Source organism: Macaca nemestrina, chromosome 9 (genome assembly GCF_043159975.1).
Source record: "Macaca nemestrina isolate mMacNem1 chromosome 9, mMacNem.hap1, whole genome shotgun sequence".
Lineage (NCBI taxonomy): Eukaryota > Metazoa > Chordata > Mammalia > Primates > Cercopithecidae > Macaca > Macaca nemestrina.
Window position 1 is genome coordinate 15,455,006 of NC_092133.1, and position 11,827 is coordinate 15,466,832.

An 11,827-nucleotide genomic window follows, 5' to 3' on the forward strand; every position below is an offset into this window, starting at 1 on the left:
CCATTGGCATCATAGATTTGCTTGACCTGTGATAAAGGAAGAGTTAACCTCATTGTATTTTATGTTAATTCTGTCCTAGTCTTATCAAGTAATAGGCAACATGCTTTTGTTTGTACATATTCAGAGAACTGGCACCAGTTTGGGATGATCAGGAGGAAAAAGGATTTTTGTTCAGGCACTTACTAGTTGGACAATTAACATGTGGAAACCATACCAAGCATAATAAGTGCACATTGAATTTCCAAAGGGCGGAGGGCTACCTGTTCCTTTTCTCACTGATCGGGAGGTTGTATTGTTTGGTTCAGTGGTGTCTGTACATGGCAGACATACTTCCAGTGCTGGGTGATCCTCTGGAGTGGCTGCGGCTTGGCAACCGCTAAGGATCCACTAAAGATCTCTTTTAGTGGGCAAAAGAGTGTAGACAGAGTACTAGGTCCACAAGGAAGTGGCTTGATAAGGTACTTTCATTAGATTGTGCCTTCTGTTGAGCTCTCTAAAACAAGGGGGGAAAAGCCTTGAATGTCTTTCTCATCTGAGTAATGATGTGAAAGGGCTTGGGGGTGAAGGTGGGAAATAATACTGAGTCCAAGTCCGTGCAGTCGTCGCTCCTGGGCCATCTGAACACTTTCCTTACCTGGGGAATTACGGTCCTAAACGTCTGTATGGATTGGGGCTATAATATTTCTGGGAAATATAATTTCACACTGTTTAGGACTTCTCACAACCTACTTTCTGAAAAATTCAGATTTGCATTAGTGTTGCAAATTTTAATCCATAATCAAAAGTGGTCACTACCAATACAGGAAGAATTTCCCAATACTCTTATATCAACAAAATTCTTTCTACACCAAGCTGGACCCAGTGAAAGTACACGCCAAATTGGCATCTTAACACAGTTAAGTCTTGAATTCTCTTGCAAGTGATGGTTCTTTAGAAACATCCCCAAACCTCTCTTCCCTTCCTAAAGCTTGACAAGACACGGGCACATCAGCACCTGAGTGGCTGACCTGAACTGAGCGGTATCACCTTCATTTAACAGGTCATGTGATTCTGACCACAGCCCCCAAATTGACGCCTGTTGAAATAATATTGAAACCACATTTGTAACTAATTGCAACCAAGATGTCAACTCCATTAATCTGACAATAGAAATACTCAGGAGAAGCTGCTCATGCCCAAGCTGCTGCTCCCAGTCAAGTCCAGGCTTGTTGTCTGTTACCTGACAAGTCTAGGACCAAATTAACACTAAATATAAAGTAATTTAATTAACTCCTCCTATCCCAACAGGCAGGTCCCAGCACCCTGGGTGCCCCAGGCCTTCAAAAGCAGAGGACTCTTGCACCCCCAGCGGGTAAACACTTAGATGGTGCTTTTATTATGTTACGTGAGTGATTTGCAACCAAAGATCTCCATGAAACTCCTTTGGCCACTAAAGCTAAAGCAAAAGCATAGCTTTTTAAAATCACCCTTAAAGACATGGTAATAAATTGCATGGAATTCACTCATAGGAAAGCATAACTTTTAAGAGTCATTATCCTTCAAGGAATACATGTGCTTCCTGGACAGAGGGGAGAGAGAGGGTTGAGCAGAGTCGGGGGAGAAGAGAAAGGAGAGAGAATCTGATTTAAAAGCAACAACAACAACAACAAGAGGACAGTCTCAAAGGCCCCCAAAATAAAGAAGCCATAATAGATATAAGAAAAAATACAGTTTGTGGAATTGTCTTAGTATAAAGACATTTCTTGAACTGATATTTTGAAGGGACACAAAGGCGTCTTTCATTTCTAAATTAAAAAAACAAAACAAACAAAAAACACTGGCCCTTAACTCTCTCATCTTCAGTGAACTGAACATCAAGCCATTTAATTATTCTTCCCGTTTCCTCACTTTCCAAGATGAAACCATCATAAAGGACATAAAGCAACAGGTTGTAATCTTTATGATTGCAAACCGAACTATTCAGTCTGCAAAGGTAAAGTAGACAAATGGAAAGGCGGGTGGGCAAATGAGACAGCTTATGGCTGTCAATGTTAGCAAGTAGAGTCCTTAACTTGTGAACAGATTGCCCCTGGAGGTCCTGGGGAGGTTGTAGGCTTTTCACGGTCAGGCCTGTGGAGTAGGAGAACTTGCTGAGAACTTGTGCGTGTTCTCTCCTGGACCTCCCGGTGATGAGAGATGGCACAGGCTGAAGGCTGGCTGGGGCTTGGTTTGTGTGGTTGTGGGACAGAATTTTTCTTCATGTGAGGCCAGTTAGATTAGACATCAGAATGAGAAGAAGGTTGCAGCACATTTTCAAGTGTAGATGAAATAGTTACCTGGGTCAGGAAATACTAGCTCAATAAAAGCCTGCAGACATCATGAAAAGGCAGATCAGCGGGATGGACCAACACCATGAAATGCTTTAATTTGCACAAAGGAAATGAAAACTTTGGGAGAAGCCTGTAGCCAGTGGAAGCGCCAGCCTAGGGTTCTGTGCTTGGTGAACTTGGGTGATCTTGGGTGTCCTGGGCACCAATTTCCTTGTCTCTTTCTTGAGGTAGTTGGTGTGCATGATCAAAATTTATCACGATTCCATTTAGTAATTGACAACTCAGCACTGAAGACACCTTCAGCAGCTGCTTCGCAATCACAACTGCACGTTAGAATTAAGTTGGGACCTTTTAAATATCCCAATGCCCAGGGTGCATCTGGACCAATTCAGTCAAGATCCCTCAGGGTGATCCCAACATGTTGCCAAGATCGAGGACCACCAAGCTGTTGTTCTCCCCAATAAATAAGAACCAGGGACATTTCTCTGCCATCCTTGAGAAGATGGGGAGGGATCAAAGGAGTTGTGCAATCTCTCACTTCATTTCCTGGAAAACAGCTCAGGACAAATTTAAATCAGTGATGGATAATAAGTGGAGACAGCAAACATCACAAGGTCCTGCAGCTGCGCCCTCGGCTTGCTGGTAGACAGACCTGGAGAAAGCTGCATGGGGCCCTCCCAAGCTGGTGTGTAAGGCATGGGTCATTGTGGAGCACCTAGAGCTCCTTGCTTCTTTGACTGGTGCTCCCAGCCTGCACTGAGACACAAGCAGTGCCTACCAACCATGTGCCCTCTGCAAAGCAACTATCATAGTGTACACAGGCCCTTGACCTCTCTCCAGGGGAATAAGGATGGGGAAGAAAATTGAGACCCATAAAAAAAAGTCAATGTGAAAAATGGATTAAGGGGGGCTCTTTTAGAAAACTTCACTGGGTTGGAGAGTTTCCTCCCTCAAATTTCCCAGAATCTTTCCCAGAATCTCAGAATGTGATCTTATTTGGAAATAGGGTCATTGCAGAGACAATTGGTTAAGATGAAGTCACACCGGAGTAGGGTGGGTCTTTTTCTTTCTTTCTTTCTTTTTTTGAGATGGAATCTTGCTTTGTTGCCCAGGCTGAGCACAATAGCATGATCTCAGCTCACTGCAATCTCTGCCTCCCAGGTTCAAGCAATTCTCCTGCCTCAGCCTCCCAAGTAGCTGGGATTACAGGCACCTGCCACCATGCCTGGCTAATTTTTGTATTTTTAGTAGAGATGGGGTTTCACCATGTTGGCCAGGCTGGTCTCAAACTCTTGATCTCAGGAGGTCTGCCCTTCTCAGCCTCCCAAAGTGTTGGGATTACAGGCGTGAGCCACCACACCTGGCCAAAGGTGGGACTTATTAGAAGAGATACACAGACACACGGGGACAGTGCCATGTGTATTAGTTTGCTGGAGTGGCCATAACAAAACACTGCAGACTGGTGGCGTGAACAACAGAGATTTATTTCCTCATCGTTCTGAGGGCTAGAAGTCTAAGATCAAGGTGCTGGCAGGTTCGGTTTCTCCCGAGGCCTCTCTCCTTGGCTTGCAGATGGCCAGCTTCTCACTGTGTCCTCCTGTGGTCACCTGCTGTCTGTTGTTTGTGTCCTAATCTCTTCCTACAAGGACACCAATCATATTGGATTAGAGTTCACCCTAACAACCCCATTATAAATTAATTACCTCTTTAAAGGCCCTATCTCCAAATGCAGTCACATTCTCAGGTATTAGGGTTTAGGACTTCAGCATATGAATTGGGGACTGGGACACAGTTCAGCCCATAGCACCATGTGATGATGAAGGCAGAGATTGGAGTGATGTGCCTGCAAACCAAGCCTGCGCTTGTGAGCCCCTGACTCTCTGTAATCTGTCTCTGCAGCTCCAGCAGCTGCCTGGCATGGACAACCAGATCGGTGCTGGTGCATTCATTCATTCATTCATTCAAGTTACAAGTCGAATGAATGAATGAATGAATGAATTGAATGAATGAATGAATTTAAACTGGGAAGTGATTTAAACTGGAAAGCAGCCCTCACAAGGCAATTTTGCACTCAGTTTTCACTCCTCCAGGTAGCTGCAAATCATGAGAAAACACAGGGTGTGCACAGTCCAGTACCTGTCTGACACCACCGCTGGTAGGAGCACTGGATTTAAGAAAGATTTCAAAATGTAGAAGGGAGAGAAGGGGCAGAGTGCAGCAAGGGGGCTGCAGAGTCTAGAGCTGCATCAATTAGATCAGCGAACAGCAGGCAGCCTTTGTCCCTGGTGGGAAGCACCCAGCAAGGGACCGGTGGCAAGGAGCCGCTGAGAGGTGCCTGCTTTTTCAAGGGAAAACGTAATTTATAAACAATCAACATCTTAACAAGCTAAAAGCAATCAGCCCTGACTTCTAGCAGATTTACCGATGCTCAAGTGACTAAAATTCACAATGTTTTTCCCACCCAACTTTGTTAATTTGTGGCCCGTGTTCATTAGGACAAGTCCCTAGGGATGGTTTCCAGCTCGGCTTCCAACGTAATGATGCCAAGCCAGGGTCCTGGTCACTTCTCCAGCATGGGTGCCGGCCCAGGGCAGCCCAACCCTGTCTTTCTCCCTTTCTTACTGTGTTATAGGCTTGCCTGGTAACTAATAGGATAGGATATGTTTGTTTTGTTTGAAAATTCTAGCGTTTCAAAAATCACCCATCATTTATCACTCATCCGAGATGAGCAATTGTGGGTTGATGCTGTCTGGATGCTTTTCCTCTGAACCCCTCCTCTCTCTACCTCCTCCCACCTCCCACCCCCCAGGGGAAATCAAGAAAAACAAGATTCTACTTGTCTAGTCCCTCCGAGACTCCTCGGAATTGCTGGAATCGTCACAATAAGTGGTAGTAATAGAACCATATACAGGATTGTAAATACAAACTGCTCTGTGGAGTGGCAAAAAATAATGAAGTAATTAGGTGAACTATTATCAGCACCTGTGACTGATGGGTGCAAGCACATTTCTGGCTTTATTATATTGTTATTTGTCAAGAACAATGTGCAGATTCTGAAGTTGCCTAACTTATTGTCCTACGCCCAGTTTCCCTCTCCCGAGAGCCTCAGTCACCCCAGGTGGGTCGATGCCCGGGTCCGGCCTTCGGAAATGCACAGTGGGGAAATGAGAGTCCTGCTTTGCAACCTATTAAGGGGTAACGCCATTTTAATTAGTAATTGATGTGAGCCTAAGAGGTGCTATTTCATGCGTCATTTCTAGGGAAAGCATGGGGCCCATGGACAGACGGACTAAACCATGAGCCCACTTCGATGGGAGACAATTGAGGGGATGGGGACTTGCAAAATAAGTCACCGTTCATTCTCAATGGAAATGGCCATTCAAACACTCAGCCTGTATTCTTGTACGGTCCTGTCTCCTCACTGATATTTCTGAACGGAAGTGCCCACTCGCCAGAAATCATAATTGGATGATGATAATAATGACACTTATCGTACTACTGTGCACCACGCCCTGCTTTAGGCACAGCATTTGTACTTCCTCATTCATTCCTCACTACAACCCAGTGAGACATATACTCTCATCATCCCCAGTCGACAGAATGGGGAAACCGAGGCACAGAAGTTAAGTGACTGGTCCTAGGTCACGGAGCTGGGTTTCCAACCCAGGTGTCAAAGTGTACCCTCCTCATCTTCTGTTCACTGCCCCTGCTTGGTGGGTGCCTTCCAGAGCTATGGACCAAGGCATGTTGACAGTGCGGCTGGAACAGGCTGAGCACCAAGAAGGGAAGTGAAGAAGTAGAAAATGGGTTGTGCTAAAAAAAAAAAAAAAAAAAAAACAACAACAAGGCCAGAAGACGATCACTCACAGGCTCACCCATGGACTTGGGAGGATCCAGCGCCTTCCTGGAGCAGGGACAGGGAGAGACCCAGGTACAACCATTATGCACATGGAAGTACAGATGACAACTCCCATCATTCTCTAGAGAAATGCGTGACGTGGACAGGGTACATTCATTTGCTGAGAGCCACACACACACAGGCTTCTTCTAAGCTTCCTTCCACCCAAAAGCTCTCAGGGCCCACACACTTTGACTGGCTGGTTCCTGAAGGATTTGAGTTTTCAACCAACAGAGTTAGTTGAATTCCTAGCAGGAGATTGTGTTTTGCAAGTTTTGCTTCCTCCAGCAGGCTGAATCTTTACTTCCCCTGTCCAGTCAACATTTCCAGGCTGGGCGTGGTGGCTCACGCCTGTAATCCCAGCACTTTGGGAGGCTGAGACGGGCAGATCACGAAGTCAGGAGATCAAGACCATCCTGGCTAACACGGTGAAACCCCATCTCTACTAAAAATACAAAACAATTAGCCAGGTGTGATGGTGGGCACCTGTAGTCCCAGCTACTTGGGAGGCTGAGGCAGGAGAATGGCATCAACCCTGGAGGCAGAGCTTGCAGTGAGACGAGATCGCGCCACTGCATTCCAGCCTGGGTGAGAGAGCGAGACTCTATCTCAAAAAAAAAAAAAAAAAAAAAAAAAAAAAAGGAAAAAAAAATCCAACTTTGGTGGATGACCAAAGACAAGTTACCCAAACTCCTGGGACCTCAAGTTTCTCATCTGTAAAATGGAAATAATGACCCCACCTGTGAGGATTAAACGAGTTAATGTTAACTGCTCATTATTATTATTTTAAACAAAGGAGGATTGTCGGAGAAGCTAAGGAAGCTTAAGCTTCAGGGTCCTGTCTTGCAAGTTCCCTCCCTCAAGGCTCTGTATTCCGTATTGATAATTTTGTCTTCTTTTTCTTAAAGAGAGCATTGCCCCCCGCCACCCCTCGGATTGTATAAACTTCAGGCTCCTCAAACGTGGGTCTACCCCATGGTGATTAAGGCAAGGAAGCACGTGGCTGGGCTAACCGCGATAGCTCTGCCTAGCTCAAACATGCAGAGCTTCTAGATAGATCTGAAAACACGTGTGAAGGACTCTGCTTTGTGAACAGGGGCACAAACTTCTTTCTAAGACGACGAGAAGCCATGGAAGACAGTATGTGCTAGAATCATTATAGGGTGACCAACTTGCCCCCGTTTGTCCGGGACTATACTACTTTAAAAGCCGAAAGCACCATGTCTTGAAAATCTCTTCCGTTCTGGGCAAGCTGGGTCAGTTTATCGCCATCCTTGTTGAGAAGCATGTCACTACTATTCACCACAGGGCTCCCAGCTAGCTGAGTGCTTGGCGCATGGTAGGTGTCCAGTAAATATTTGTTGAATGAATGGAGTGTAAAGTAACCATTGGTACCTCACAGGCCCAGAGGAGGACGAGCGCACAGTGATCTAAGGTGGACAGGTGGATTACATGGAAATTCAGTGTGAAAAAATAAGCCTGTGATAGTGAAGTTGGATCAGAAAACCACTGTTATTGAAAGGAGGGTTGTGGAATGTGATGAGGGAATCTCCCAAATGCAGGGGGCTGCTTAGACCCCAGGATCATTTCTGTTTACTTTTGTGTACCTGATAACAAACAGTATGTCTTCCTTCCATTAGAATTTCCACATCATCGTTTTCTCAGCTTGGAAACAATGCCTGTGTTCAAGGCAGAACCCTGAATACAAGCTGAATCTGGTGTGTGTGTGTTTGGTGGGGGTTGGGTGGGGATAAATGGTGCCCCAGGCAGGTCAGCGGTGGGCTTTGGGCATGAGGGTGAGCTGCTCAGGACCCAAATCCACAGGCTGTGCAGACTCCAATTACCCGAGGACTTAGAGATCAAACAGCCCAACTGTGCCTCACAATAAAGGAGGAGGTCTTAATTTTACTTCGCACTACACCCTTCCAGCCAGATCGTGCAAAACAATGCATTGCATTTATGTCTTCCTGAGCCCCAAACCTCTCTGAAATTGTCTCAGGCTATCCCAGCAATATCGCTACAAAGTAGATAGAGGAAAGAGTTAGATAGAGAGTTAGATATTCTAAAGAATCATGCGATTTCTACTGGACTGGTCAGAATGTCACGGCAACTATAGACGGCTTTATCTCACCCTTCTGCTTTGTTGAGGACAGAGCACTTTTACATCTTATTTATGTTTATTTTTAGGTATATTTTTAGTGGCGACATGTTGGCTTGTGGGTAAAATGTTTACGTTAGTCCTCAGCTGAGCTTCCCATATGCACAGGGTACTCAATACATAGAAAACAAGAAAGCCCGGAAAATGCCAATGGCTAGAGACTGGAATTCTGCAAATTTTATTTTTCTCCACTCTCATAGTACAAACAGGATTTGTAGTAAGGCACAGTATTGCCAAAATTAGTCTGATTTCCTTTTCAACAATAACAATCAGCCAATAGGTAAATATTCTAGAAAATGTAGTCATTTTGAACATTTGAGATTAAGAAAAGCAGAAAATCTGGATTTTTTTTGGTAGACATCTAAATATATAGGCAACGACAGAGACCCAAGACCGTACATCTGGTTTATTTTTACATATTATCATTAAAATATCTGTCTCACTTTCAGACCATGAGTTTTTAAAAATTGAGAATAGTGCATCAAAGTGATGAAATATTTTAGGATTTTTTGATATGTAACGTAACCCATATTCTTCTTGCTACTTGTTTATAGCCTTTTTTTAAAAAATGAACATTTCAGACACCTTAAATTGATAAATGTTTCTCTTAAAATAAATCACTCTTTGATAAAGAGAGTGGAACATAAATGTTTGAGATGTAGCTGAAGCTCTATCACCATTTATGGATCAGGATTATAGTTCAAAAGGCAAAAGCTGGTATGTTTTGAGGTTGAGCATTTTATACTGAAAGGGTATATTTATAATGGAAATTAACCTTAACATGAAGAGGAAATGATGTTATGGGATTTTCTATTTTGGAACTAATAAGCTATATCATTTCTTATTTGATGGTCTTAAGAAGCAGTTAACATGACTTGAAAGCAACATTTTTCAAGTACTGTAAACATGCTACCATGGAAAACCAGAGAGAAAAATGTTCCTGTCTGTGAGATTCCTAAACAACTTATCTTAATTTGGGTTGTTTACTCTCAAATACTGAATGTTCTTCCCACTGTTCCGCTGTAATCCGACACTGTGTATTTAATTATTTTTGTGAAATTTACAAGTAAATGACTTATCATCTGATTCATCTTATTTTGAATTGTCTTGAAGATACTTAATGCTGATACTTAACGCAAAACAAAACAAAACAAAAAACAAACAAACAAAAAACCCCAAACTCTGAGAGTCCTCACTCTGTATTAACTAATTAACTTTACAGGAATAAACCTGGAGACATTTATTTTTTCCACTACTACTTTTGGATTTATTAATTCTTTTTATTATAGTAGTCCCAGGCTAGAAAGCTAAAAATTAAAATAGTCGATAATTGTGGAACATATTGTAATTCATGGCAAAATATCACGATTATGCGTACGTGTAAGAATTAAGATGTCTTAGGAACTAGCACGAGTGAGCTGGATAAAATGCGGCACCTGTCACAGAATCTGTCCCCTGTGCATTTCAGTAATGTCAGGCAAGTCCTCCGGGTTGTAGAAGTCATGGGCAGGTCATGGATTTCTGCACACAGCGATGGCTTCTGTGGGACAAAAAGCAGTGATTATCACGCTACTTACCTTGCTTTGTACCACAACTGTTGCAGGCAAGGGTGTCTCCGACGGCGTCTTGGTTTTGCTTACCTGAATCCCAAAAGAAATCTTTTCCCCCTAGTTAACTTCTTGGTTGTTCCTTAAGACACAAGGATTTTGGGAAAGACCGTGGCATGCTTTCCTCAGTGGTTCTTCTCAGTTTAATGCCTTAAAAATGGACAAATGTTCCCTGGCTGTCCGATAGGCACTGAAATTCGGAGCAATCAAGCTCGTTCCAAAAGCCTTTCCCACGGCATAGGCACAGTTTCACAGATGGCCACTAGATGGCGTGTGACAACCATTTGTGTCAGCCACACGCAAAGGCTTCCCGTTCTCCATAAAGGTACCAAAGGCGTCCTCCAACAATTGGTCCAAGACAACTTCACTATTACGTTGTTACCAGTTCAATCCTTATACGGAAACTTAAATGGTCCCAGTTTACGTTTTGGAAGTAGGGGGAAATTTTCAGTGAGGGGGCTATATCAGAATCTGTGCTATTGTATTTATGCATCACCGTTAATAAACGTTGGCACTTAAAGCTGAATTATAAGGCACATCGTTAAATGTCAGCGTGTATCTACCCACTTATCTACGAATGTTTCAACAAATATCTATTAAGTGTCTAGTACTATGTGCGAAATGTGACTCATTCTTCTAAAATACTGAAAGGACATTTTATTACCAGAAAGTAATGCAAGTATCAGAAAATAAAGACTTTTCATGTTGCCCAGTTGGGTCATTGATATAATGTTAAAACTAAATACATTAGCTCCTCCTTCTCTGAGGTTTTCTTTTCTGTGGTTTCACTTACCTGTGGTCAGTTGTGGCCCCCAAAAATTAAAGGGAAAATTTCAGAAATAAGCAATTCATAAGTTGTAAATTGCGTGTCATTCTCAGTTGCGTGCTGAAATCACTCTCTTGCTCTGTCCCACCTGGGAGGGGAATCTTCTCTTTGTCCAGCATATCCACACTGTCTAAGGAACCTTCCCGTCAGTCACACGCTGGCCGTCTCAGTTATCACATCGACTGTCACCGTTTCCCAGTGCTTTGTGTTCAAGTAACCCTTATTCTCTTATATAATGGCCTCAAAACATGAGAGTAATGATGCTGGCAATTTGCATATGCCGAAAAAGAAGCCATAAAATGCTTCCTTGAAGTGATAAGGTGAAAGTTATCAACTTAATAAGGAAAGAAAAAAATTATATGCTGACATTGCTAAGATCTACAGTAAGAATGAATCTTCTACCCACGGATTGTGATCAATTAGTTGTAAACACCACTGCCCTTGGACCAGCCTACCCAAGAATGGTAAGGAAAAAAAGAAATTCATGCACAGTATACGTAGGGTTTGGTACTATTGCAGTTTCAGGCATCCACTGGGGGTCTTGGAAGAATGTATACCCCGTAAATAAAGGGGGCAGTTGTACGCTCCTGCAATTTCAGAAGCTTTTTTTTTCTTTTGAGATGGAGTTTTGCTCTTTTTGCCCAGGCTGGAGTGCAATGGCGTGATCTCAGCTCACCACAACCTCCGCCTCACAGGTTCAGTAGATCTCCTGCCTCAGCCTCCTGAGTAGCTGTGATTACAGGTGTGCACCACCATGCCTGGCTAATTTTGTATTTTTAATAGAGATGGGGTTTCTCCATGTTGGTCAGGTTGGTCTCGAACTCCCGACCTCAGGTGATTCGCCTGCCTAGGCCTCCCAAAGTGCTGGGATTACAGGCGTGAGCCACCACGCCTGGCCCAGAAGCTTCATTTCTTGATATAGAATAAATCTGAGTGTCAGGGGGAAAATCACATGAAACACCTTGCAAACTATCTTTCCCCTTATAGAAAAATATGATTCTCCTTGCCTTAATAAATGTAAATTCCTGT

At 43.5% G+C, this 11,827-nt stretch overlaps 1 long non-coding RNA gene across 1 annotated transcript; it reads right to left on the reverse strand.

Annotated features, from left to right (window-relative positions):
- Positions 1–3,819: 3,819 nt before the first annotated feature.
- LOC105467578 (uncharacterized) lies at positions 3,820–11,491 on the reverse strand. Its single transcript, XR_978977.2, has 3 exons — positions 10,006–11,491; positions 9,802–9,905; positions 3,820–3,948 (listed from the first exon to the last, which is right to left on the reverse strand). It is a non-coding gene; the product is annotated as an uncharacterized lncRNA (long non-coding RNA).
- Positions 11,492–11,827: the final 336 nt, after the last annotated feature.